Source organism: Loxodonta africana, chromosome 15, assembly GCF_030014295.1.
Source record: "Loxodonta africana isolate mLoxAfr1 chromosome 15, mLoxAfr1.hap2, whole genome shotgun sequence".
Lineage (NCBI taxonomy): Eukaryota > Metazoa > Chordata > Mammalia > Proboscidea > Elephantidae > Loxodonta > Loxodonta africana.
This window is the reverse complement of record NC_087356.1, coordinates 56,688,074-56,715,887: the sequence shown is the minus strand read 5'-3', so window position 1 is coordinate 56,715,887 and position 27,814 is coordinate 56,688,074. Positions and strand designations below refer to the sequence as shown.

Sequence of the window (27,814 nt, the reverse complement as noted above, 5' to 3'; positions counted from 1 at the left end):
CAAACCACACACAGCTCAACCATGTATATGAGACTAAATGGGCACACCAGCTGATGGGCAAGGACAAGAAGGCAGGAAGGGACAGGAAAGCTGGACAAATGGAAATGGGGAACCCAAGGTCGAGAAGGGAAGAGTGTTGACACATTGCAGGGTTGGCAGCCAATGTCACAAAACAATATGTGTATTAACTGTTTAATGAGAAACTAATTTGCTCTGTAAACCTTCACCTAAGGCCCGCCCCACCCCCCCCCCAAAAAATGAGAGATGCCGGAAAGATTTTTTTTTTTTTTTTAAATAAAATAAAACATAGGTTGTGCAAAAAGAAAAAAAACAGAAAATTCTCTTGGAGCTATTCCTGAATTCAGCCTTCCTGTCACTGGAGAACAAAGCAACCCAAAATTATTGAGAAACCCTGGGACTTTCCATTAGAGAACAATAGTGTCCGAACCAATGTAAGCCATGGCCGCTGTGATTTTGGATTGGCTATTTCAGAGAATGCAGCCCGATCAAATTTCCGCTGTCCTCCAACTCTATCTTCGTTCCCAGCCTTTGTTTATGATCCTACCTGGGCCACAGTATTCAAGACCAGTAGGAACTTCCTGAGTGGCCATCTCATCCCAGAAGGGGTAACAAGCTCTTTGCTGGTGATAACCGGACTGGAAACCATAGGCCATTCGAGGATCTTCATAGGTGTTGATAGGCCCCTGCCTCTGTGACCAGGAAAAAAAAGGACATTTATTAAGAGGAAAATCTCTATAGTTTAGTGCTAACAGAAAAATGACTTCATATCATCCAACAACATATAAGTAGGACTTATCCATAAATGCCTACAAAACAGAACCAACAACTGATTCACCATCCCCTTCCAAAAAGACAAAGGAAATGAGAAGAATTGCAGGCTTAGACTCTACACATTTAACCATTTCTACCAGCATTTGAGGACTACCTTTTCTAACCTTCAGATAAGGACCCCTAAGTAACAGCAAGACAGAATGCTGGTCAAGTTGCATGTATACAAACTTGGCTTTTTTTTTTCCAGTGGTATTCTACTTTGTAAAAACACCATGAAAGAATATTCTTACAAGACTTATTACAATATCATAGATCTGATAGGTGAGAAATGCCAAAAGAAAAACAAAAAAGGAATCCACAACATACAATAAAATTCACCTCCTTTTTCATTAAATCAACGTGTATAGGTGTTAATGGTACAGGTTTTGAAACAGGAATTTTCAATTTCTCCCAACATTCAGGGCTTGTCCCACCATCTCATCAGGTTTATGGAATTCATAAATTGTACTATCTACCCATCAGTTTCTAAGGAAGTCAAATGTGCTCTGTGGAAACCTATCGTTTGCAGCCAGGTGCGCCTGGATTCCGATTCTGGCTCTACCATTTGTTAAGGAGGTACCTGGGCATGCTCCTTAATCTAAACCTCAGTTTACTCATTGCAAAATGGGGATAATAATACCTACCTCATAAAGTAGGAGGAGTAAATGAAATCATATGTGCAAGAAAAATATATATAAAATAGGATATGAAATGCACCAAATAAAATTGTGTATTGTATGAAATGCATGTAATAAATACTGTCTGTGGAGCCTGGCCCTCAGTGTTGTTGTCCTTGGGTGCTATGGAGTCGATTCCAGCTGATAGCCACCCCATGTGACTGCCCCACGGGGTGTAACAGGCTATAATCTTTACTGAAGCAGATCACAGGGAGCCTCTAGGTGGCTTTGAACCACCAACCTTTCCATTAGCAGCGGAGCACTTATCCATAGACAAACCAGGACTCCTTGGTCCTCAGTATGAGTTAGGTACTGTTTTACATAAATATTTTAATATAGGAGACCTTTAACATTCCTGGGATTAGGCAAGAGGATTAAAAGTTAAGACATAAAAGGAGAAGCAGCAGATTTATTGAAAGAGTATTTCCTGAGACCAGGAGTCTAATCTACACCAGCCCATCCTCAATTTTTACTTTTTCCATTTTATTTTCTCTCATGCCTCTTTTAGCCCCTCCAACTCCCTAAAAACCCCAATGAAGAGAACTCTGCTAGAATTTGATGTGGTTAAATCTATTGACATTTAAGTGCTAATAAATGTAGCTCTTAAGGCAGTATTCTCACTCCTAAAGAGTAGCTTGCAGAACCCCCATCAGATTCCCTAATTGGAGAACCTCTTAGGCTCCCTCTCTCCCGAAGCTGAAATACTGTAAGAATTGAGCACTATGGGATTAGGTCCCATCCCTCACCACCTACTCCCTCTCCAATTCTGCAATTGTCTCTTCACCCATGCTTGGTCAAAATAGCAGAAGGCAGTGTACTGATATAGAGAAAAATGACGCTCAAAATGTGGAAGAAAGTTTTGTGTACATTCTAAAACCTCATTAATTTGGACCACGTTTTCTATAATATTCATAAAATCCTTCAGATTGGGACTGGATGAATTTTACTTTGGGACTGTGCATCCTGCAGCTGGGGTAAAGGTACTGAGAAGGTAGGACCACCCTTGGCAATGAATGGAGATTTCTTCATAGCTAAGGCTACCATCCTTGGCCTTCTGCTCCCAGGAGGCTTTGGTGAGAACTAAGACAATAGAAATGGCAGATTTGCCAGCTATTTGAGTTTGGGGCCTAGAGATTTAGGGAAATCATCAGCAAGAACACTCTATTGAACTTCAGTCAGAAATGTTTCCTTAATTCTGGCTTAAAACCATTTTACTGACATTTTATTTTAATACTATAAGCTCTCGAAGCAATGATATTAAATATTTATTTTGAATTCCCAACAATAAGCAGCTGTTCAACAAGACCTTGAAACTCCATCAGTTTGGAATACATTTCCTAAACTTATAACCAAGCTGTGTGCTCTCAATACCTATCCCCATCTTTTCACATTCCTTCGAAGCCTGGCTTGAAATCCAATGCCAAGGATCAGAGCTGTACGAATAAGGGTCTTGAGCGAAGGAATTTTAATTATAAGTGTTATAAAGGAGAATTCTAAGTTACCCACCCTGTCTTTTTTGGAACAGCGTGTACATGGTTTGCCTAAAGCAGAAGAGGCCTGTAAGACGGTAGAAGGAAGGGGAGGAGGTTAGATCGTTTGTTACAGGCTATGCAAGGGTGGTGGGAACCCAAGGAGAACTTGAATTCAGATTTAAAGGTTTACACTTTCACTGCTAAGTAAAGGATGCTGAAGGCAGGATGCAAAATGCCAAGATGTTGAAAGAAAATTATCTGCATACGATGTGCAGGGGGAGATGGAAGGCAGAACGATCAGTCAGTGGGTTAGCCATAAAGTAAGGAGGTACCAGACCCGGGTGGTGCCAAGGTAGTTATATCATGGTCAACTCACAGCCTTCGGGTAACAACATGCAGAGTAACGGCCTGATTTTACATGGTTGGCTTTTGTCATGGAATTTCTCCTGGCCCCCAGACCTAGTCCTTCTTCATCAGGGATACTGTTGTTAGCTACTGTCCAGCTGGCCCCAATTCGTGGTGACCCTATGCACAACTGAACAAAACACTGCCTGGTCCTGTGCCATCCCCATGATTGGATGCGGATCAGAGAATGTTCTGTTGCGAACCACAGGGTTTTCATTGGCTGATTTTTGGAAGTAGATCTCCAGGCCTTTCTCCCTAGTCTATCTTAGCCTGGCAGCTCCACTGAAACCTGTTCAGCATCATAGAAACACTAAGTCCACCAGTGACAGCTACCACGTATGAGGTGCATCGGCCAGGAATCAAACCTGGGCCTCCTACATGGAAGGCAAAGCTTCTGTTATAGAAACACCAATGCCTCATGTTGACAGGGATAGTTCATTCTTATTTTATAAATAAAACTCTCTGTTTACAATGTGGTTGTCTGCTTCCATAAAGATTTATAGCCTAGGAAACCCTTTGGGGGCAGTTCTACTCTGTCCTATCGGGTTGCTATGAGTCGGAATAGACTCGATGGCAATAGGTTTGGTTTTTGGTTTGGGGTGTATTTTTAAAACATATTTCCTCTTTAGCTGTCCTCGGTGAAACCTATTTTCAAGAACGAGAAGGTGGCAATGAACCAAACTACCAGAAACCACAAGCATCTCTGCTGGTGGAGGCTACTGAGAAGCCTTTTATGGCTTCATTATCTAGACACCTGCTTATTTATTAGACATTTCATGAACTGACTTCATAACTACTTCATAGAGTATGAAAATGACATTTTAGTCAAGAGAACCACATCGCCGTTCCAATTCATTATGAAACTATCTCGGTTCAGGAGAAAGAAGCAGGTTATTTAGCAGGTCAGAAATCTATGCAGCACAACCCCCATCTCGTTGCTTTGAAAGGACACCACCCAAAGCAAGTTCAAGTCCATCTTGTCTCTTCATTCATCAGCACCTTCCTTTCCTGGCTGCAACTGGATATGAGTTAATGAGATGCAAACAGTACTCCCATCCCTGTCACAAGTTCTAAGGAAATCATCTGACAAGGTTCCTCTTCCATTCACCCCACAGGGGATAGCTGAAAGGAACTAACATACATCTCGATACCTGCTGCACGCTAAGCTTTTTATATATGGTCTCACTTGACCCTCGCTATAATCTTGCAAGACTAGCATTTTTATGTCCATTTTACAGAAAAGCAAACTGAGGCCTTAAGAGGGCAGGTACATTTCCAAAGGCATGGAGCTGATCCAATAATGGATACAGAACTCTAAGCCGGACTGTTTTACTTCAGGCTGCCTTCTCTCCTACCTGTACAACATGAAGCTTCTGTGGCCCAGGGACAGAGCATTCAAGAATGGCGGCCGTTGTTCCACGACAGCTACTCAGTGAATTACGGCAACAGGCATTTGTGAAGCTAATGAAGGGCACCTACTCCATGTCAAGTATTACGTTAGATGCCAAGAATACAACAGGAAGAAGAAACGGACCCTGCCCTTAGAAGTATACAGACAAGTAAGCAGGAAGCTACAGCAAGGGGATGTGACAGGGTTAATAGAGAGCAGGGAAGGCTTCCTGGAGGAAGTGCTGTAAGGTAATACTTGAAGAGTTGAGTAAGACTTAGCTCACAGTATTTGGTAAAGAACAGCATATGAAAGAGCCCTGTTGTTCTTAGCTGCTGTCGAGTTGGCCTGACTCATGGTGATGGTCTTAGTCATCTAGTGCTGCTACAAGAGAAATACCACAGTTAATCGCTTCAACAAACAGAAGTTTATTCTCTTACAGTCTAGTTTGTTCTCTCACAGTCTAGTTTAAAAAAGAAAAAGTTTAGAAGTCCAAATTCAGAGCGTCAATTCCAGGAGAAGGCTTTCTCTCTCTATAGGCTCTGGAGGAAGGTCCTTGTCATCGATCCTCCCCTGAACTAGGAGCTTCTCAGCGCAGGGACCCTGGGTTCAAAGGTTGCGCTCTTTTCCTGGCGCTGCTTCCTTGGTGGTATCAGGTTTCCCCTGTCTCTCTGCTCACTTCTCTCTTTTATATCTCAAAAAAGATTGGCTCAAGGCACGATCCAATCTTGTAGATCGAGTCCTGCCTCATTAACATAACTGCCACTAATCCCATCTCATTAACATCATGGAGATAGGATTTACAACACATAGGAAAATTACGTCCGATGACAAAATGGTGGACAATCACACAGTACTGGGAATGATGGCCTAGCCAAACTGATACACATATTTTTGGGGAACACAATTCAATCTATGACAGCCACCTCATGCACAATGGAACAAAACACAAACATCTCGTAGTCCTGCACCATCGTCATGGTCAGTTGAGGATGGGACCATTGTGACCCATAGGATTTTCACTGGCTGATTTTTCAGAAATAAATTGCCAGCCCTTTCTTCCTAATTCATCTTAACCTGGAAGCTCCACTGAAACCCGAGCAGCGACATAGCAACATATGAGTCCCTACTAACAAACAGATGGCGGCTGCTCATGAGGTGCACCAGCCGGGAATTGAACCAGAGTCTACCACTGAACCACCCTCTCGTAAGGGCCTAGAGCTCAAAAACAAGGAGGAGGTAACATATCTTAAGGGTGAAAAAGAATACATGCAACTATGTAAGAATGGAAGAAGAAAAATTCTGGTAGGTGTTGTATAGAAAGGCTGCCCCATTTGGTGGTGAGACGCATGGGGCTAAAACTTGCTCCTAAGCATGAGAATGCTTACAATGGGGGGTTCATAGTAGGAATTAAAAGGTGGGGGGACAGAGTAAGAGCCCAATGTAAGGGCTGTGAACAGGAAACAGGAATCTTGCCTCAGGAGGCAGCGACTGAAGTTGTAGGAGAGGGGTGTGACACGGTCAATCAGTGTGTTCTCGGAAGACTCATTTGACAATGCTAAGTGGGACGGACTGGGCCAGGCAGCAGGTGAGGAGACTGACGTCGGAGCAGTCTGGCATCGACCACATTGGAGCCTGAGGCAATAGCAAAAATGAGTAATACCCATCCTGACTTGATTTAAGATTTGGATATTTTAAATTGCTTTCTGCGTTCATTTTTATTTGAAAAAACAATGCATTGGAATGTTATTTAGCTTGATTGCTGAGTTTTTTGGCACCCTCTTAAGTTTTGTCCCTGATGTGAGTGCCTTATTCGCCTCAGCCTAGTTCCAGCCTTGAGCAGCAGTCCTGCTATAAAGAAAAGAGTTGGATTAGGAGTCCCTGAGGGACCTAAATGGTTAAGTGTTTGACTAGTAGCGGAAAGGTTGATGATTCGAACCTACCCAGTGGCACCACAGAACAAAGTCCTGGCGATCTGCTTCCATAAAGATTACTGCCAAGAAAACCACATGGAGCAGTTCTATTCTGTAACACATTGGGTCACCATGAGCTGGAACAGCAACTGGGTTTGTTAATGTTTCAGAGTCAGGGACTTCCATCTCCCCACCCCATCTCCCCTACAATACAGGTATCCCCCGCTTTTCAAAAGTTTGCTTTACACTACTTCGCTTTTATAAAAGACCTACATTAGTACTTGTTTTTACTAACAGAAAGAAACCCGAAAGGATTTTCACTTTTATGAAATAAGGGAAAAAGCGGAAATAGCATTCAGCATTTATTTTCTGGGGGCTGTTAGAGAAAAAGCTGGCATCTGAGCAGCCCAAGTGGCTTGACCAAGGTCCTCCTCTCAAACTCCTCTGCCACATCCAATCAAATGCCTGGTGACGCACACACACACCCTACATCCTGAGATTCATCTTCGACTTGTGCTCTGTACACTTCTCTAACTGTAGGACTCACCCCTCGGCACTCACAGTTAACGTAAATCCTGCTCTTCTCAGGATTCGAACCCCTGTCCTTGAATCCAGCCATCTTAGTTATCTAGTGCTGTTGCAAGAGAAATGCTGCAGATGGATGGCTTCAACACACAGTTCATTATTTCACCGTCTAGTGGGCTGGGAGTCCAAACTCAGGGCGTCAGCTCCATGGGAAGGCCCTCTCTCTCCGTCAGCCCCAGAGGAAGGTCCCCATCATCAATCTTCCCCCATCTAGGAGCTTCTCAGGCACAGGAATCCTGGGACCAAAGGATGCACTCTGCTCCCAGTGCTGCTTTCTTGGTGGTATGAGGTCCCCCTGTCTCCCTGCTCACCTCTCTCCCCCATATCTCAAAAGAGATTGTCCCAAAGCACAATCCAATCTTGTAGATCCCATCAACATGACTGCCACCAATTCATCTCATCAACATCACAGTGACAGGGTTCACAACACATAGGAAAATCCCATCAGATGACAAACAGTGGACAATCATGATACTGGGACTCATGGCCTAGACAAGCTGACAGACATTTGGGGGGACACAATTCAATCCATGACATAAATCCTACTCTTCTCCGGGATTCAGACACCTGCCCTTCAACTCAGCCCCATGTGACATTGCCAGCTAGGCTACCAGGGCTCCCATCATCACCACCAACACTTCTCAGTCTTCCAGTGTGCTCATTTCTTCCTGATTCTGGTAAGTGACCCTCCACTGTCCACATTATCTCTACTTTACACAGGCCGTATATTTATCATATCATTCCTGCTGTTACTATGTTAGTGTTCCTTTAGGTTGTATGTGTTACTTGGTAGGATCTGGTAGGTTATTTTTTGAGTCTGGGAACACTCAAGAATTTTTCCCATATAAATAATTGCTTCTTCACATTACACCATCTTGGCTTAGAAAAGGTTTCATAAGCACACTCTACTTTAAGATAGCAGGGGAAACCTGTATCTCCTTAGGACTCCCTTCTCCTCTTTCCCACTGGATCAGGCCTTCCAGGTCTCAGAACCATTTCTCATTGTCTTCCTTCTCTCTGTCCTGAAAGTCCCCTGAGACTGGAAAAGAGGGACTAAGGGAGTACATTTACAACACAAAATCACAGACATAGAGTTGGTGTGTCTACGTGAGTGAATCTGATCTATTCTTCAGGTTACTTTCTGTCTATAACCAAAAAAAAACCATTGCTGTTGAGTTGATTCCAACTCATAGTGACCCTATAGGACAGACTAGAACTGCCCCCATAGGATTTGCAAGGAACAGCTGGTGGATTCGAACTGCTGACCTTTTGGTTAGCAGCTCAGCTGTTAACCACTGTGCCACCAGGGCTCTGCCTATAGCCAAGCACCCTTGAATATCCAGGTATTTGCTGATAAACTCCCTAGTTACTAATCTTCTGTGTGTGTCAGCCAGTGCATAAACTCTATGGGAACAAATCTGTACTTTGAGTTCATAATCCTTGAGTTTAGCGTTAGTACAAGGCCATAATCAGGTAAGGCACAATAAATTTTTATAGATGCTGCCGCTTTTTTAAAGACATTTAGCCCAGGGGCCAAACTGAGTTAACACTGGATGGATGGGCACTGTGCCTTGCCATCCAGGTGGTAGCTGTTCATTATTTTCCAGGAATGCCCTAGACATGCACACACTCTAGTAGAAAGACCAACCAAAAACAAAACAAACCAGTGGCTAGGGAGTCGATGCCTATTCATAGAGACCCCACATGTGTCAGAGTGGAACTGTGCTCCACAGGGTTTTCAATGGTTAATTTTTCAGCAGTAGATGAACAGGACCTTCTTCCGAGGTGCCTCTGGGTGTACACAAACCACCAAACTTTCGGTTAGCAGTGAGCACATTAACCACTCGCACCACCTAGGGACTCCTAGTAGGAAGGCCAAAAAAACCAAAAACTCACTGCTGTCGAGTCGATTACCATTCATACCGACCCTACAGGACAGAGTAGAACTGCCCCATAGAGACTCTAAGGAGCGCCTGGAGGATTTGAACTGCCGACCTCTTGGTTAGCAGCCGCAGCACTTAACCACTACGCCACCAGGGTTTCCAGTAGGAAGGCAGAAGGCTGGAAATCAGGAAGCCTGGGTTCAAGTCCTGCTCCTCTGGGCTGCTGCTTCACCCCTCTAAGCTTCTGCTTCCTCAGGACGGTGGCCTCAATGATCTCCAAGTTCCTTTCCAACTCGACTTCTCCTTTCTGCTGATCCACTCAGATTACTTCTCCTGACCTTGTGACAGACAGCCTTCACCTGAGGAATAGCTACAGCAGAGTGGAGAAGCCCATAGGGCCAAAAGTTGTCTTAGTCCTACCTTGGATTCATGATACACAATATTCCTTAGATACACAATTTATCACAGCTTTCATATGAATTGTTTGCCTCAATTTTTCCCTAAAACCATGCTCCAGGACTGCCTTGCCACCATGCTCCTCAATTTTTCAGGATAGAAAAGTGAACTCAGGAAGTACCTTACTGCTGAACCGTTACGGGGGTTCTCACACAGTAAACCAACACCAAACCCATTGCCGTTGAGTCGATTCCGACTTATAGCGACCCCACAGGACAGAATAGATCTGCCCCGTGGGGTTTCTAAGTAGCACCTGATGGGTTTGAACTGCCGACCTTTTGGCTAGCAGCCGAACTCTTAACCACTGTGCCAACTGGGTTTCCTCACACAGTAGGTACTCAATAAAAGTCTGTGCAATAAATAGACAATTTCATAGTTTAACAAGCTTCCACTTCATTGTATGCAGTTGCCCTTCCACCATGAGCTGAACAACCGCACCAGCTTCTAAATCTGATAGGTCAAGACGGAAAGTCTCATCTTCCCATCCTCAGGGGCGTGCTAGGTAAATTATCATCTCCTTACATGTGACCGTCAAGCAGTTTACATATGAGCTGTTTAGACAGACTAGGAAAAAAGGCCTGGCCATCTGTTTCTTAAAATCAGCCAGTTAAAACCCTATGGATCACAATGGCCCAATCTGCATCGAATCATGGGGATAGCACAGGACCATACAGCATTTCACCCCGTGGTACACGGGGTCACCAGGAGTTGGGTGGACTTGATGGCAGCTAACAGCAACAACAAAGGAGAAGTTTGAGGCAGACTCCATCTGCCCCTCAGCAGGACACTGATGGGGCGGGGTGGGGGCAGTTTCTTGGGCCCGCCCACCCATGTCTGCTGAATTCAGGGGACACATTTGTCCTTCTCTTGGAGGGGAGAGGGAAGAAGGCCATGCAGAAATGCTCCTTGGCTCTCCTGAGAGCTAAGCTGAAGCTAGGCTGGCGTGGCCACCAGCAGGGGAAGAAACAGACATACTAGGAAACACTCAAAGGGCAATTTAATTTTGGACTCAAGGCCAGGAAATTCTTTTTAGAACAATGAGTGTGACAAGCACAGGCCTGGGTGAAGGGCGGCCCGGCACACTGCAGGCTGGGAGGGAATAGAACCGGAAGCACAGCGAGTGCTGTCGGAAAGAGCATAAGTCATTCCACCCCAGCCAAGGCCACCCAAGACACCTCCTGGTCCTCAGGCAGCACACCAGGCTGTGTGGTGACACACACACGCTGGGTCTGAGCGCACCATCACCTGACTCCCCAGCAAGCCCACAGCCAAGGGGCATCACTGGGTTGCCCAGTAGAGAGGACCACAGCCCTGGGTTCCTGGACTTGACTGTGTCTTACAGGAGAATCTTAAGTGAGACACGTATTATCTGTCAGCTTCTAGTGCTGCAGATCCCCAAGTGACCGCTCACTTAGCATGAAACTTCAGACACCCAGTGGTACCACAGATGACAGCTTCAGGCATCCCTTACAGGATAGTATAATGATGGAGGAAAAGACTGACTCAGAACCGGGTCATGGGCCATGGTTGGGGGAACTGGCCACGGCTGAAAGACTAGCCAGTAGTTCCAATTCGCTCAGCAGTCTACAAAATGGAGGTTTCCCCCTACATCTGGGAAGGCTAATTCACATAAATAAGGCATCCGAACGCATGAAGGGAGGTCTGTTAGTAGTTCTTATGTAAGTCAACAAATACCTAAAACAGGACTAAAATGAATGCTATAGGAAGTTAGGAGTGTTCTAAACCAGGAGCCAGGACGCCTGGGCTGCACTCTACCCCTCGCCAGCTTTGTAAACTTGGGCAATTCCTTTATTCTCTTAGGACCTTAATTTCCTGATATTGTGAGATGGTCTATTAAGATGTGACCTGGCTCTGAAATTCTCTATGCTGGCTTCACCCACAACTTAGAAAAGTCCTCCTTTCTAAGTTACTGAAAAAAATACATGGTTACCTTTTTTTTCTTCTTCTTCAACTTCTTTGACTATCATTAAGATTTATGGCTATAAATAATTTCCCTAAACATTCTGTTCCAAAAATCTCTCCAGGGGCAAGCAACAAGAAAATAAATCTCTCCATTTCAAGCAACGAGAAAATAAATCCCTTTCTAGTTCCCGTTTAGATTATCCATTGTTCTCCAATATTCCCAAAGAGAAGGAAAGGGTCTAGACACCAAGCTTCATAGAAACACAGACTCTTCCCAAGGAGAGCCAAAAGCAAACTCACTGCCACCGAGTCAATTCCGACTCATAGTGACCCTAGAGGACAGAGCAGAACTGCCCCATAGAGTTTCCAAGGAGCACCTGGCAGATTTGAACTGCTGACTTCTTGGTTAGCAGCCATAGCACTTAACCACTATACCACCAGGGTTTCCAACAAGGAGAGCAGGGAAGGATAAATCCTCAGCTGGTCAACTGAGGCATGGTGGGGAGGTGAGTGGAAAGAGTGTGCACAGCCAAAGCAACGGGTAAGGAGGGCAATGCTTCCCAGGGAGGCCCAATTAACCTGCAATTACTCAAGATAAGAGAACCAGGTCTGTTTACATAAAGAGGTTGTAAACCACCAGCCGACTACAAGAGAGCTTTGATCTGGTGCCAAGAGCGTTGTTTCCAGTGCGAGATGATGATGAAGCAAGGAGGTTGCCCCATAAGAATGTCTCGGTCTTTACCCCAGTAGCCCCATCTTGTCCTGGCAGTACACTTGTATGGACAAGGGGTGGAAGTCCCTTTTCCTTCTCCCCCCAAGTATCCACCTAAGAAAACCAAAAGTCCAGAGAAAAAAGGGAGGAGACAATGAGGAGAGGTGACACGGGGAGCTAACTGAAGCCAGTCTTGGTGGCAGGCTGAGGCGCAGAGAAGTTAAGGAATTTGCCCAAGGTCCTGTGGCTGAGGAGTAGCCAGGACTTCCTGACTTCAAAGCCCAAGAGCTTGCCTTTACAAGAGGCTGTGACACATTGCACAGCTACCTGGCCCAATGTCTGGGGAAAAAGAGAAAGGAATAAGGTTGGACCCCCTTCTGCCTCACCAGAGGGTCAGGAAGTGGAAATAGAGTTACATGTCAAAAAAAAAAAAAAAATTTTTTTTTTTTTGTGTGTGAAATGGAGAAGGAAAAGGTACAAAAGTGGATTTGTTCAAACCATGAAGAAATCAGCAAGACCCATGGTTGGTCAACAAAGGTTTCAGTGCCTGAGAGCAGGGAGTTTAAGCTCCTTCTTGCAGTGCGCTCAGCCAAGCCACCCAGCTGTGCTATTCCCCTTTGCCCGTACCACACTAGAGGTTCGGCCAACACCGCAGGCCCACAGGTCCTCCTGGAACAGCACCGGAAGGACTGGGCTGCCACCCAGGTCCAGCCCCCAGCTGAGAGCCCTGCTGCCTCTTTGCAATTCAATACATAACAGGGTTCCTGACATATACCCTATGAGTACCTGAAAACATCACCCCTGTACTCAAGCACACCTCCATCGCCCTATTTACTTGGTGATCTTGTGATCTCGTCTGGAGAAGCCCTGGTTTCCCATTTTATTCTGTACAGCAAAAGCAGTGATGTGTCTAACAAATGTGGTCCCATTTATACAACTCTGAAATCTTTCGTATAATAAATTTACAAGTTAAAAAAAGCCTTTTGGCATCTGGGGTCTTAAATGCTAACAAGCGGCCATCTAAGATGCATCGATTGGTCTCAACCCACCCAGATCAAAGGAGAATGAAGAATACCAAGGTCACATGATAACTATGAGCCCAAGAGACAGAAAGGGCCACATGAACCAGAGACTTACATCATCCCAAGACCAGAAGAACTAGATGGTGCCTGGCCACAACCGATGACTGCCCTGACAGGGAGCACAACAGAGAACCCCTGAGGGAGCAGGAGAACAGTGGGATGCAGACCCCCAATTCTCATAAAAAGACCAGACTTAATGGTCTGACTGAGACTAGAAGAATCCCGGTGGGCATGGTCCCCAAACCTTCTGTTGGCCCAGGACAGGAACCATTCCCGAAGACAACTCATCAGACATAGAAGGGACTGGACAATGGGTTGGAGAGAGACGCTGATGAAGAGTGAGCTATCATTTGTATCAGATGGACACTTGAGACTGTGTTGGCATCTCCTGTCTGGAGGGGAGATAGGAGGGTAGAGAGGGTTAGAAACTGACAAAATTGTCACCAAAGGAGAGACTGGAAGGAGGGAGCAGGCTGACTCATTAGGGGGAGAGTAAGTGGCAGTATATGGAGTAAGGTGTGTATATAAGCTTATATGTGACAGACTGCCTTGATTTGTAAACTTTCACTTAAAGCACAATAAAAATTATTTTTTTAAAAAAAGCCTTTTGTTGGACAGTTTCTGAACCCCCGTCTTCACTCAGAACACAGAATCGCCAAATTTATGAGAAGCACATTATAACTAGGCAGAGAGGCTCAGTGGCAAGCTACCCCATCCTTGGCCTACAAAGAATATCCCCCAAACCCAAGCAAGGTCTCCTCCTAGGGAATGCTGGCATTTTGGGGAACTCACACAATCCCTCAGGCACTGGCACCTTGTCCCCTGACATAGTACTGTGTCCCCAAAGGCCTGGAGCGGACAGGAGTTGAGTGGGTAGCACTGTCCCTTTTCTCTGAACTGCTCAAGGTGCTTCCTAAAGTTTTCATGACCCAGTGGTCACTCATTCACCCCGAGGACCTCCCCCGCATTTCCTCCTTCCCGTGTGCTGCCAGGACTGGGACATTTTTGGCCCTCTCAGGCCTTCTCTCAGCAGCTCTGTCACCACAGAGACATGAGTGAGAGGATGACGCATGAGAGGACGAAAGGACTAGCGCTGTGAGGGACTTCCAGGGCTCAATGTGGGCCTGCTGAGCTAGCAAAACAGGAAGAAGTACTTCTTTCCCTTAGATGAAAGGGTCTTAACTAGTTATCTAGCGCTGCTATAACAGAAATACAATACACGGGCGGCTTTAACAAACAGACATTTATTTTCTCACAGTTTAGGAGGCTAGAAGCCCAAATTCAGTGTGTTGGCTCTAGGGGAAGGCTTTCTCAGTCAACTCGGGGGTAAGGTGCTTGTCTCTTCAGCTTCCGCTTCCTGGTTCCTTGGAGGTCTCCAAGTGTCTTGGCATCTATCTTACCCCATCTCTGCTTCTCCTGGCTTGTTTAATCACTTTTATGTATCAAAAGAGGTTGACTCAAGATAGACCCTACACTAATCCTGTCTCATTAACATAACAGAGACAATCCATTCCCAAATGGGATTATAACCATAGGCATAGAAGTCAGGATTTACAACACATATCTTTAGGGGACACAATTCAATCCATAACAGGGTCCCTGACACAGAACCCATATGGGTACCTGAAAACATCACCCCCGCCCACAAAATGGCCGGACAACTTCCAAATGTGTGGTTTCTTTCCCTCCTGGCTGTGACATCACTTTCTCCATCATAGTCTCCTGAGGGTCTGACCTGACAAGCGGAAAACACATGTCCTGCTTTTGACAAACAGACCCCAGGCAGATGGTGTGAGTTTTGTGTAAAATGGCAGTTACCTGACTAGGGCACAGATTTTACAACCAAACTGGGATTATTTTATGCATAATCGGATAACGCTAAAGCAACCTCTAATCTACAAATAAGTAATATGAGACTTGGCCATCTTTAGGGACTGGAAAATATTCATATCCTGGTTTAGCAGATTGTTTCTTGGTCAACTAAAGCAGCACGCTAAGCAGACACCTCCTCCTCCAACATACACGTACTTTTTGTTTGTTTTGTTTTTTGTTTTTAAGGCTTCACTTTCTTAGACAAAAATTTACAAGTAAGAAAGACCTGAGTGGTACAAACAGTTAACAGGTTCGGCTGCTAACCAATAGGTTGGGAGTTTGAGTCTACCCAGAGGCACCTTGGAAGAAAGCCCTGGCCATTTACTCCTGAAAAATCAGCCGCTGGAAATCATATGGAGCACAGTTCTACTCTGACACACGTGGGGTTGCCATGAATTGCAATCAACTCCTGGTGACTGTTAACAAAGACCTGCTTAGACCCATCGATACACCTAGCAACCATTCCACCTCCGAACCTGACCTTGTGGCTATTGTAGCCCTGGGTTTCTCAATCTCTGCACTATTGACATATAGGGCTGCGTAACTTTTTGCCAGGGGGGTTGGGGGGAACTATCCCGTATATTGTGGGATGTTTAGCAGCATCCTGGCCTCTACACCCTAGATGCTAGTAGCACCCCACCACCACCCCCGCCTCCCCAATTTGTAATAACCGAAAATGTCTCCAGACATTGCCAAATACCTCCCCTGGTGGCAAAGTCACCCCCAGTTGAAAATTCACTGCTGTAATAACTTTTCTTTCACCCTCAAACCTCTCAGTATAACTAAATCTGAGACCAGCAGGACTTGGGTTAGCTGATCAAGCACTACAGGCTGAGCTCTAGACAGCAGGGCTCCAGGAGAGCTGAGAAGACCCAGAGTGCCCGAGGCTGTGACCTTCTGGTCTGGGAAAGCCAACGAAAGTGTGGTCACTTCTCCACAAAATCTGAGATTGGAATTGAGAGTCGAAGATTTGTTTGCTACTATCTCTTTGAAGGAACAAATTAATGCCAATGTCCCAGAGGTTATACTTTATAAACTATTTACAGACTCTTTTACTGTTTACTGCAGCCCAGCCTGAACTTGGAGGTTATCCGTTACAGCTGGTTTATTGAACTTAAGCTTCCACTAATAAATGTTATTTATTTATCTATCTATCTATCTGGGGACTTGGTGGCTCAGTCGTTAAGAGCTCAGGCTGCTAACCAAAAGGTCAGCAGTTTGAATCTACCAGCCACTCCTTGGAAATCCTACGGGGCAGTTCTACTCTGTCCTATAAGGTCACTATAAGTCGAAATCAACTCGACAGCAATGGGCATCTATCTATCCATCTTTGTGAGAAAATATACAAATAAGTTAAAGGACTTTTCTGCTTCCCCTTTGGCTCTGAAGGGTTAAGTAGTCCTAGTGACAAAGAAAACGAGGCTCAGAGAGAAATTATGAGTCAAAGTGCCAGAACCATAGCTTAGCAGTTCTCTAACCCAACCTTCTCCTTTCACCCTAGCAACTCTGAAACTTGTAGTGAAAAGCATCTCAAGCGTTGATAAGCTTTTCAGATATGGCTGTTGGGGGAAAAGATAAATCCTTTGCTTTGAAGCCAGTGAAAGGCATTCAAAACACTTTAAAAACACCCAGTGTCTTCAGCTGGGAAAGGAAAGGCTCTTTAGTTTAAAATATGAGCTTAGAGTGATTTGGTTTTTAGTTTTTTGATCTTAGACAATTTCCAGAGATTCTGTCTAAGATAATTTAATATTATACCTGCAACTTGTATACACCTACTCCTCGTTTATCAACATGGTCCAGTTCCAAAGAGCAGGTTGTTATGGGAAAACCAACATTATGTGAAAATAACTGCCAAATTACATCATTACATAACTGCCAAACCCCTGAGAATCATGGCCCAGCCATGCTGACACATAACTTTAACTATCACAGCCAAGGTTACTCTCGCCTCGCACCTGGGCGTTTGTTACTGACAGATGTACATCGTTAATGCGCAAAATAGTCGGACAGATTTTTTTACTGTTGTAAATGCGAAATGTTGGATAATGAGACAATCGATAAGTACGGAGTAGGTGTACTTATAAGTAAAATCTTTTTTTTATATCAGTGTCTAAAATGGAATAAAATTAATTCAAAGTTGTGTGGCATTGATTTTTTTAGACAAGTTATTAATTTTGTTTTGATTTGATTACAATACTGGTAAGGAGAAGTAACATAGGCTAAAACCTATTTTTCCAAGTTAATGACAGTTTGCCCTGAAATCACGGTATCATTATTTATTTTAATAAATCTCTACATTATCATCCTTAAGAAAAATGTAATTTGTGCTGACCTTAGGTGATAACCCCGTGCAAGAAACAGGAGGGGCCTCTCCTTGGCAGCTTCTCCCACCCTTCGAGTGACCTTAAAGTGCGAATCCCTTGGCAAGTTCTACTAAGCAAGCTTCAGTGACTCCCGGCTGCGCTCGCTTTTTTTCAAAAAATATTTCTGACATGAATTACGGTTTCTTTTTCCGATTCTAATTTTTTAGAATAGTTAATGGTGCTTTATGCAAACAGAAGCCATTTTAAAAAGAAGAAAAATGTGGTACAGAACAGCTAGTGAAGAGAGATTTATTGATTATCCTTAAAATGGGTCTTCTCCCTTTAACACAGAATAGCTTTCGAGAAATTCTATTTTCAAAGCTACAGAAAAGAATTTCGAACAAGTAAAATGTTTTAATACACATCACAGTGAGAGGGAGATTCACTTAAGAATGCCAGTGTTAAAAAGCCATACAGAACGGTGGCCGGTACACAGTCAGAGCCTGGGGTCCGGAAAAGCTCTGGTTGATTGGTGTCTATTTAGACCATCAAATGTGCTGTGGAGAGTTAATAATGAACTGATCTGCCCTTTTCCAGAATTAGACATTCATCATTTATGACTGTTATGGTTGTATAAGTAGTTCCTGGGTGGTACCAATGGTTAAGTACTGGGCTACTAACCAAAACGTTGGCGGTTCGAACATGCCCAGAGGTGCCTCTAGAAAAGGGCTGGTGATCTCCTCCTGAAAGGTCGCAGCCAAGGAAACCCTAGAGAGGATTGTTCTACTCTGACACATGGGGTCGCCATGAGTCAGAATTGACTCAATGGCAGCTAGAACTGGAAATCTTTGTATAGAAACATACAGAACATATCCACTAACATTAGTGGTTCATTTAGCATTGGAATTGATCAATGACAGCATTGTAGGATCTACAGTCCACTTATAAGAAATGTATCTAAGCATTATTAGAAGAAATGAATCTAAGCATTTCTCTTGATAAGCACACAGCTTGGGCGAGGGTCTTCGTTCCTATGGGCAAGAAACTTGACCACCTGGATTTTATTCTAAAGTTCCTTTTACTCCTCTTATTCTAGGATTCATAAACTTATCGTCACATTTCATCTCCAGTTATAAATTATGTGATTAGAAAACTTTTGTTATTTAGCTTTTATGCATGAAGTAAAAAATGAGTTAAATTATACTCTGAATGGCTCTAAGATACACTGATACCTGAAAAGTCTTCACCAAATGAGCTGAGTAGCGAAAATCACCTGGATAAACCGTTACCCATGTTTGAGTCATAGTCTCTGAAACTCGAAAATACTAAAATCTTCATCAGTAAATCCAGCTGTCTTGGGTGTTTATTAAAAAAAAAAAAAAATTGCCATGGAGTCAATTCTGACTCATAGCGACCCCACAGGGCACGGCAGAACTGCCCTACAGAGTTTCCAATGAACAGCTGGCGCATTCAAACTCCAGCCTTTTGGTTAGCAGCCAAACGCTCAACTCCTACACCACCAGGGCTGCATAAGAAGATAATTGCGTAGGGACTGAGACAGATGTTTGTATAACAGTGTTCACTGTGGCTTTATGCACAATAGACAAAAGGTGGAAACAACCCAAGTGTACCTCAATAGATGAACGGATAAATAAAACGGAATACTATTCAGCTGCAAAATGTAATTAAGTTCTGATACTTGCTACAACATGGATGAACCTTGAAAACATTATGCTAAGTAAAATAAGTCCAACAAAAAAGCACAAATGTTGTATGATCCCACTTCTATGAACTATCTAGAACAGGCAAACATACAGACAGAAGTTTATAAGGGTCACCAGGGACCGGGGAGGGGGGAATGCGAAGCTGTGGCTGAGAGGGCACCGAGTTTCTGCTTCAGGAGGAAAAGCACCCGGGAGAGGAGAGTGTTAACCGTTGCACAGCATGGTGAATATCATTAATACTATAGAATTTACACTTAAAATGGTTAAAATGGGACTTTATATATTTTACCATAATAAGAAAAAACTTTTTAAAGATAAAAATCTCACAGTTTAGCTGCTCCAAAAGAGTCAAAGCTGATTTTATTCCAAAGGGAGTGCAAATCCCAGCTTCTGTGACTAGGAGAGGCGGGACACAAGGAGCAAGGGGAGGAGAGAAGAGGGGGCCAGGGCAGAGCAGTGCCCCAGGACTCACCGCCACCCCGGGGCGCGCTGCACAGTAAGGCGCAGGGCTGCTCACCGCCGAGTCCGCGAAGTAGCTCATGGCGCTCTCGGCACCTGGTGGGAGAAAGCAGTCGCTGAGGGCTGGCACACACAGTGGGTTCCAGTGCTAGAACTAGAGGTCTCTTTAGGAATCCTCTCTCTCGCTTCTCGGTGTTACAGGGAAAGGAAGTAAAGCGCAGAAAGGCCAAGTGGCCACAGAGGTCCCTGAGTCCCAGTCCACCACCGGGCTTCATGCTGTGCGCCGCTATGCTCCCTGACAAGTGCTCATCGAGAGCCCCTGCTGGGTGCAAGGCACTGCGAACCTCCGGGGCTGATAATGTAGTAAAAACCCACTGCCGTCGAATCGATTCCGACTCAGAGCGACCCTATAGGATAGAGAAAAACTGCCCCAAAGAGTTCCCAAGGAGCGCCTGGCGGATTCGAACTGCCGACTTCTTGGTTAGCAGCCATAGCACTTAACCACTACGCCACCAGGGTTTCCGATAATGTAGTAGGGAAACGTATCACAGTACCAGGTAGCGTGGATAATAGGTTCAACGGGCAGTAAAGGTTCTGTAGGGTTTCTGGGCAGGGACTGTGCATCACCCTCCCCACCTCCCCACACCAGGCCTGGCACATGTAGCAGGTACTCAGTACACAGCTGTGGGGTAAATTAATTGACACAGGAAGGAATAGAGAACTTGGAGAAAGAGGATGAAAAGGCTCCACTGAAGAGCCACATCAACCAGTACCCCAAGGCCCAGACACCCAAGAGGAGCCCTGGAGAAGGGACTGAATACTCAGTATTCATCTGGAAAAAAAAAAAAAAAAAAGAAGGGCTATCACACCCTGCTTGTTCAGAGCTACTATCTGTATTGCAAGACTGAGTGATTAGAATGTTTGAAGAATGTTCTGGCTGAGGGGAGTTTCCACCTAGCTGCTGGTTATCAGGAAAATCATCTATTTCTGTTGATCTAAATGCTTTTCAAAATGTATTCGTTCACACACTTTCATAAATTCAATACTACATACACTGAAAAAAAAAAAAAGCTTTCTTGGATGACTTAGAAGATTACATTCCTAGGCGTATTCATCATGGTTGGTAAAGTAGAGGGTCAACAGAAAAAAGGAAGACCCCCAAGGAGATGGATTGACATAGTGGCTGCAACTATGGGCTCAAACAAAGAAACGACCGTGAGGACGGTGCAGGACCAGCAGTGTTTCGTTCTGTTGTACATAGGGTCATTATGAGTTGGAACCAACTTGACGGCACCTAACAACGACATCATCATCATTCAGAGGTCAAATTCCTATTGTTCGGAACTGAAATTTTAGTCTCAACTGCTTTCAGGTTTGTATTTATCGATCTTTTTCCTTTATTCTTGCTAACATATAAAGCAATTGACACATTTCAATGAGTAGAAAGAGTATTAATGGTTTAGTGCTTGGCTTCTGACTGAAAGGCTGGCAGTTTGAGTCCCCCCAGAGGCTCCTCAGAAGAAAAGTCTATCAATCTACTTGTGAAAAATCGGTCATTGAAAATCCTAAGGAGCATAGTTCTATTCTGATACACATGGGGTCCCATGAGTTGGAATCAACTGGGTGATAATAGTTTTTTTTGTTTGTTTGTTTTGCTAAGATATATCTTGGAAACCCTGGTGGAGTAGTGGGTAAGAGCTACCACGACTAACCAAAAGGTTGGCAGTTCGAATCCACCAGGTGTTCCTTGGAAAAAACCCTATGGGGCAGTTCTGCTCTGTCCTTTAGGGTCGCTATGAGTTGGAATCAGCTCAACAGCAAGGGGTTTGGTTTTGTTTGTTTTTTTTCCTAAGATATATCTTATATTCAGTTTACAGTTTTGGTTCACCATCTCGGTACAACGTGACAACCAATGGGCATATCTTCTTTCACATAAAATGCATTTAAATAATGTAGTTAACCGACCTCAGCAATATGAAATTATACAAAAGGGCTGTAATCTACAAAGCCACTAATATAATATGGTTGGGAGATGTGAGCTAAAAATCTTCTAAAGAAATAACTTATTCCAGAAATGTGTTTATGTTTTGTAACTAAAACCTTGCGTTATGATGTCTTTTCTCCCCCAGGTAGAATGTAGCCAAAATAATAGTAATTAAAAAAAAAAAAAATTAACTAAGGGTTCTGGAACACTAGGCTATGTTATTCAAGATTTTGCTTTTTAGTTTTTTAGGGAATTTTGATTGCAGCAAAAGAGACCCAGGAAGGACTCCCCGGTGGTAAAGCTGAAGAGTAGAAAAAGATCCAGGTACTCTAGTCCTTCAGAGCCGACTGGACAGCATAACGATAACAACTCCAGCCCAAGGACATTGCTAACATCTACGTGAGCGGTCACCTGTTCAGTGTTTGTTTCTAAAAATACTGAGCAGCTACTGCGTGTCAGTCGCTGTGCTGGGCCCTTAGGATGAAATAGGGTCCTGACCACGTACTGTGAGGACAGCCTCAGTGAGCTCCAACGCTTCTTCCCGCTCAAGCATTCCTTCTGAATTCCTATTTCTCTTGTATACTTGAAAGAGAAAGGCCTTCTGGAATTGGCAGCCATGTTCTGATGCCCAGCTCAGAGACCAAGGGTTTCAGTCTGCTGGCTAAACAACACTCCTCATAGCAACACACTTGGAAAAGTGGTCAGTGGAAAAATGTTTTCTCTTTCCAACTGACAGAGCAAGGGAGGAAACCCCAGGCCCACGTGTGGCACATTCCACGCCGGCTGTCTCCAGTGAGGCCACATGTGATATGAATGGCACTTCCCTGGGGGGAAAGCCCTTTGCCCAGGGAGGAAACCAAAAAGTGGGAGTCGCCAGGGCTCTCAAGGGCTCTCATCTCAGGAAATAACTCTGGGACAGAAATGGATAGCTGCTTTATTATGTTTTGGAGAAAGAAAAAACATAATCCACCCTTTTTCCACTTGTCGATTGGGATATAGTACAGCTGCTGCAGATGTAAAGCCTTTCAGAAAAAGTAAAAGGAGTGCGTAGGTTTTTTTGTTTTTTTTTTTTTTTTTTGCTTGTTGGCCAAAGAGAATTGTCTCCCACATGACACTGTCTGAACATCAGCTGGACCAATTTATTGTCTTGGCATCACACACATTTGTTACCTAAGCACAAAACAACCCCACATGATTCAAGATTCACTCCCAAGTTAGAAGCAGCCAAGAGACCTATCTGGGTGGAGAAATAGTTTGAACACTTGACAACAGAGGGTCAGGAAGAACTGGCTGCATTTTTCATGACTAGGACCCAGCAGCGCCCCAGCAGCAGGACAGATGCCACTGCGTCCTCAGGAGGAGGATGTCATGCTTCCAACTGGGGCCTGCCTGTCCTCTCCAGCCGCTCTGCCTCCTTCATGTGCAAAATGCAGTACTCACCGCCCTGCCACTTCTGTGCACCAGGCTGAACTCACCTCTCTGCCTCTCTGTGTGCACCATGCAGTACTCACCACCCCACCTCTCTGTGTGCACCAGGCTGTACTCTCTGCTCTGCCTCCTCTGTGTGCACCATACAATACTCACCGTCCACCCTCTCTGTATGCACCATATGGTACTCACCGCTCCGCCTCTCTGTGTACACCACGCTGTACTCACCGCCCCGCCTCTCTGTGTACACTATACGGTACTCACCGCCCCCTCCCCCGTGTGCACCATACAGTACTCACCACCCCGCCTCTCCGTGTGCACCATGCAGTACTCACCGCCTGGCCTCTCTGTGTGCACCATACAGTACTCACCACCTCCCCCTCTGTGTGTACCACATAGTACTCACCGCCCTGCCTCTGTGTGCACCAGGCTATATTCACCACCCTGCCTCTCTGCGTGCACCATATAGTACTCATTGCCCTGCCTCTCTGTGTACCCCAGGCTGTACTCAGCACCCTGCCTCTGTGTGCACCATACAGCGCTTGCTGCCCCGCCTCTCTGCGTGCACCAGGCTGTACTCACTGCCCCGCCTCTCTGTGTGCACCGGGCTACACTCACCACAGGGACTCTCTGTGTGCAGTGGGCTGTACTCACCACCGTGCCTCTCTGCGTGCACCAGACAGTACTCACCGCCCTGCATCTCTGTGTGTACCAGGCTGAACTCACCACCCTGCCTATCTCTGTGAATCAGGCTGAACTCACCACCTTGCCTCTCTGTGTGCACCAGACAGTACTCACCTTCCTGCATCTCTGTGTGTACCAGGCTGAACTCACCACCCTGCCTATCTCTGTGAATCAGGCTGAACTCACCACCTTGCCTCTCTGTGTGCACCAGACAGTACTCACCTTCCTGCCTTTCTGTGTGTACCAAGCTGTAGTCACTGCCCTACAAGCCTGGCCATCTGCTTCCAAAAGTTCACAGTCTGAAAAACACTATGGAGTACAGTTCTACTCTGAAGCACATAAGGTCGCCATAAGTCGAAGTTGACTTGATGGCAACCAATTTGCTCCAAATGGCAGCACTTTTGCCAAAGTTAAAGGCAGCACTGCCATCCATGTGATGAAGGAAACCTCTTTAACCAGCAATAGGTAGAATTTGAATTGCTTCTTTCCAAATGCCTCATGAGTCAGGTTTTAAAGACCCAGACTGAGCACAGAATCTGTTCATGAAAGAGTCAGTGTGTGCAATAGTTACCTGTAAATGGCTGAGTACTTCCAAGGCAGTGAAGATGCCTCTGGGAGAAAAGCCAGTTGCCACCTGTGATGGTGTAGACACACACAACCCTGAAGCAAGGCTTCTTTCCTGCTAACTATAAGCAGGGCCATATTTTTCTCCAAACTGATGGGTGAACCAGGTTGATGAGTGTGTCTGTTCTCCCCAATTGTTTTCTTTCTAATTCTCACGAGTAGTCCATTCGTAGTTTCCAAATCATTGTCATAAATCACCCCACTCATCAGGCAGTGGAGCAAAAGCTATCAAGTCCAATGCTCCAGGAACTCAAATTTAAGCATAGTAAAATATTTTCATTTTCTTCTCTCCCCGAAGGACACACTGGGGCTATAACTTGTGGAAAAGAAAAACGGTAAAAAAAAAAAAAAAAAAACCCTGAAGACGGTTTCTCTGCCTCACTCGTCAAATCTTTCACTAAGTTCTTAAGAACCTCACTTCCTTGACTAAGAATTCCAGCTTCACAGTAGTAAGCGTTCTTTCTTATCTTCAGTAGTCCGCACCTATGTACTATGGGCTTCTGTAACCTCCACTGAATTCCCCAACTCTGTCACTAAGTTCACAAAGCAACAACTAGTAGTATAATTAGCGTCTGTTCATAAAGCAACAACTAATAGTACAATTAACGTCTCAGTCTTATTTCTTTGCAGTTTCACTGCTAACTAACTCTTCCCCCAACCTGTGCTTACATCGCCAGAGTCAGCAGTCATCTGTTGCCATTGAGTCAATTCTGGCTCGTAGTGACCCTATAAGACGGAGTAGAACTGCCCCATAGGGTCTCCAAGGACTGGTTGGTGGATTCAAACTGCCAACCTTTTGTTAACAGCCGAGCTCTTAGCCAACGCACCACCAGGGCTCTTTACTTGCCTAGTAGCCTGAAAATAACTCCTACCCAGCTCCTGTTTCTCTAAGTAACCCCATCTCCTAATTAAACACAGCATTTTAAAATCCCGTATAAATTGACATAGCCTTTTTTTTTTCTTGGAATACCAGCATGGACTCATGTCAGTAAAATGTTATAAGAGCATGTAGTTTTGCCCTTCTTCAAGGAGGAACTCGCTATCATCTCCTGAAAGAGAGAGAGAATATAAGGTGGCTTTAATCTGTTTTAAGGAACCCTGGTGACTCAGTGGTTAAGTGCTTGGCTGCTAACCAAAAGGTTGGCGGTTCAAACCTGCCAGCTGCTCCACAGGAGAAAGATGTGGCAGTCTGCTTCGGTAAAGATTTACAGACTTGGAAACCCTATGGGGCAGTTCTACTCTGTCCTAAAGAGTTGCTATGAGTCTGAAGGGACTCGAAGGCAACGTGTTAGTCTGTTTTATCATAACAATTAGGTAATGAAGACTGGCTCATAGATTGCTTTTGTTTCCTCCTTACTGAAAATAAATCATTTACCATCACACTGCTGGTATGGCATTGTCAAAAATGGACAGAAAGTGGTTGCCTCTCACATACATCACGGCAATACGTTAAAGACCCACTGCTCTTATATGTCCAGGAAGTTAACAAGGAAAGAAAACAAATGCTAGTCCTAGTGACTGACACTTTTCTGAAACTAACAATCTACATTTTCTGGTCAATCAGCCTTCACATAGAAACACCTTCTAACAGGCTAAAGGTAACTAACGTTCAGTAAACTGCTTTATAGTATAAGTGGCTACAGCTTTGCGTTCAAATGTTGTGGAAATTGCTCTGGAGTTGGCTCCAACTCATGACGACCCCATGTACAACAAAAAAAAAACGTTGCCGCATCATCTTCACTATCGCCAGTATGCTCGAGTCCACTGTTGTGGTCACTGTGGATTTTAGGTGACTTCCAACCTAGGGGGCTCGTCTTCCAGCCCTATCTCAGACAATAAATATTCTGTCATGATCCACAGGGTTTTCATCAGCTAATTTTTTGGAAAATAATCGACAAGCCTCCTCAAATCCTATATTTAAATATGAAATTCAACAAATGATCACGCTTAGCTCTCAGGTCTATTCCAGTGCCATAAACACAATGGGGGCTCATAAAAAACTGAATAAATAAATTAGGGTTTTTTGTTTTGTTTTGTTTTTTAGCTAAGAACCTGGGGATGGGTGGGGAATAAGAACAAGCTGGCGTAATGATATTAAGCACGTTTCACTTCACAGCAATGAATGTAGCAGAGGTCATGGTGTATAAGGTTCTTGGCCAAGCTGAACTCCAGGAAGGGTTGCAAGACTATAAATGTCAACTTTAATCCAATGGTTGCTGTCAGAGAAATCCTTAAAGCCTCCAGAATTTTAAATAATTCCTTTGCAACTCATGGTGTGTGGAGCATGTGACATATAATCTAGAATTTAGATATGCTTCTGGCTCCTAAGGAGCTCTCACCAAAATTAAGAGACGCCGTAAAGAGAAACAGATATTGAGCAAATAATTAAAGGGGGCTGGATATCTTTAATAAAGCCCCCTTGAAAACAGAGCTAAAGGATACCAGCTGTCTTAAGTCTCTCAGATCCAGCAAGCAACTTCTTGGACTATATCTGATTGTGATTTTCATGGTGGAGCGTCAGTTGTTTTACTGCCCAAATTTTAAGGTTCAAATTCCTCAGTGTAATGCTAAATGCCTTGCTGGCATTCTTAAGAAAAGAGGGATTTTGTAAATTTGATGAATTTTGGAGCTGAAAGAAAATTCATTAAATCTGCTCATTTTTCATTTCAACAACCTGAGCCCAGAGAGGTTAAGTGTGTAGCAAAGTGGTAAAGAGCTCTGGACTTGGAGACCTTGAGTTAGTCTCGGGGAGCTGCTTACTGAATAATGGCCAAGGGCAAAGTTCTTGATCTCCCAAAGCCTTCCTTGCCTCAATTCTAAAATGAATAGTTCTAACCTTGTGAGATCATTCCGGAGGATTGCATCTAAAATAAAAATGCTCAACAGAGTGCCTTACACGTGATAATTGCTACAGTGTCTGGCAACTCGTAAGCATTCAATCATTAGCAGTAATAGTAGTCTTTGTTAATTATTGGGGTTTTTTGCCCATCAGAGCTAAACCCAGATGACATGAATCTTTCATTTCTTCTTTAAGGACTTCCTTTGAAGTCATCAAAAAAGGGTTCCTTTCCCATAATCATAAACTGAGCAGCATTAATCAGGAATTTCACAGGAGAAAAGAGCCACAAGTTCTGTTCAATTGTTGTTGGCGCCACTGTTACGCATAAAACCAAGACACAGTCATTTCTAAAATCTTAAGGTGGGCCACAAGCTGGTTGAAAGACTGCACAGCACAAATAGCAAAATAGTGCAGCTTCCTGAGGGAAACCGACATCTTCTAATACAAATGTCAACTTTTTTTAGAGTAACACTCTAGCAACTAAATATAAACATAAGGAAGTCCTAAGCCGTTACAGAATATATTACAAGACTCTTTGGTTTTTGTTTGTTTCCTTGTTTTGTTTCCTTCA

General features: G+C 44.3%; 1 long non-coding RNA gene across 1 annotated transcript in view; it reads right to left on the bottom strand.

Annotated features, from left to right (window-relative positions):
* Positions 1 to 318: 318 nt before the first annotated feature.
* LOC111752662 (uncharacterized) overlaps positions 319 to 27,814 on the bottom strand; it is a 31,765-nt gene continuing 4,269 nt past the window's right edge. Inside the window, exons 2-3 of the long non-coding RNA XR_010317994.1 lie at positions 19,698 to 19,780; positions 319 to 710 (exon numbers count right to left, since the gene is read on the bottom strand). This is a non-coding gene — a long non-coding RNA (uncharacterized LOC111752662). The remainder of the gene's footprint in view (positions 711 to 19,697; positions 19,781 to 27,814) is intronic.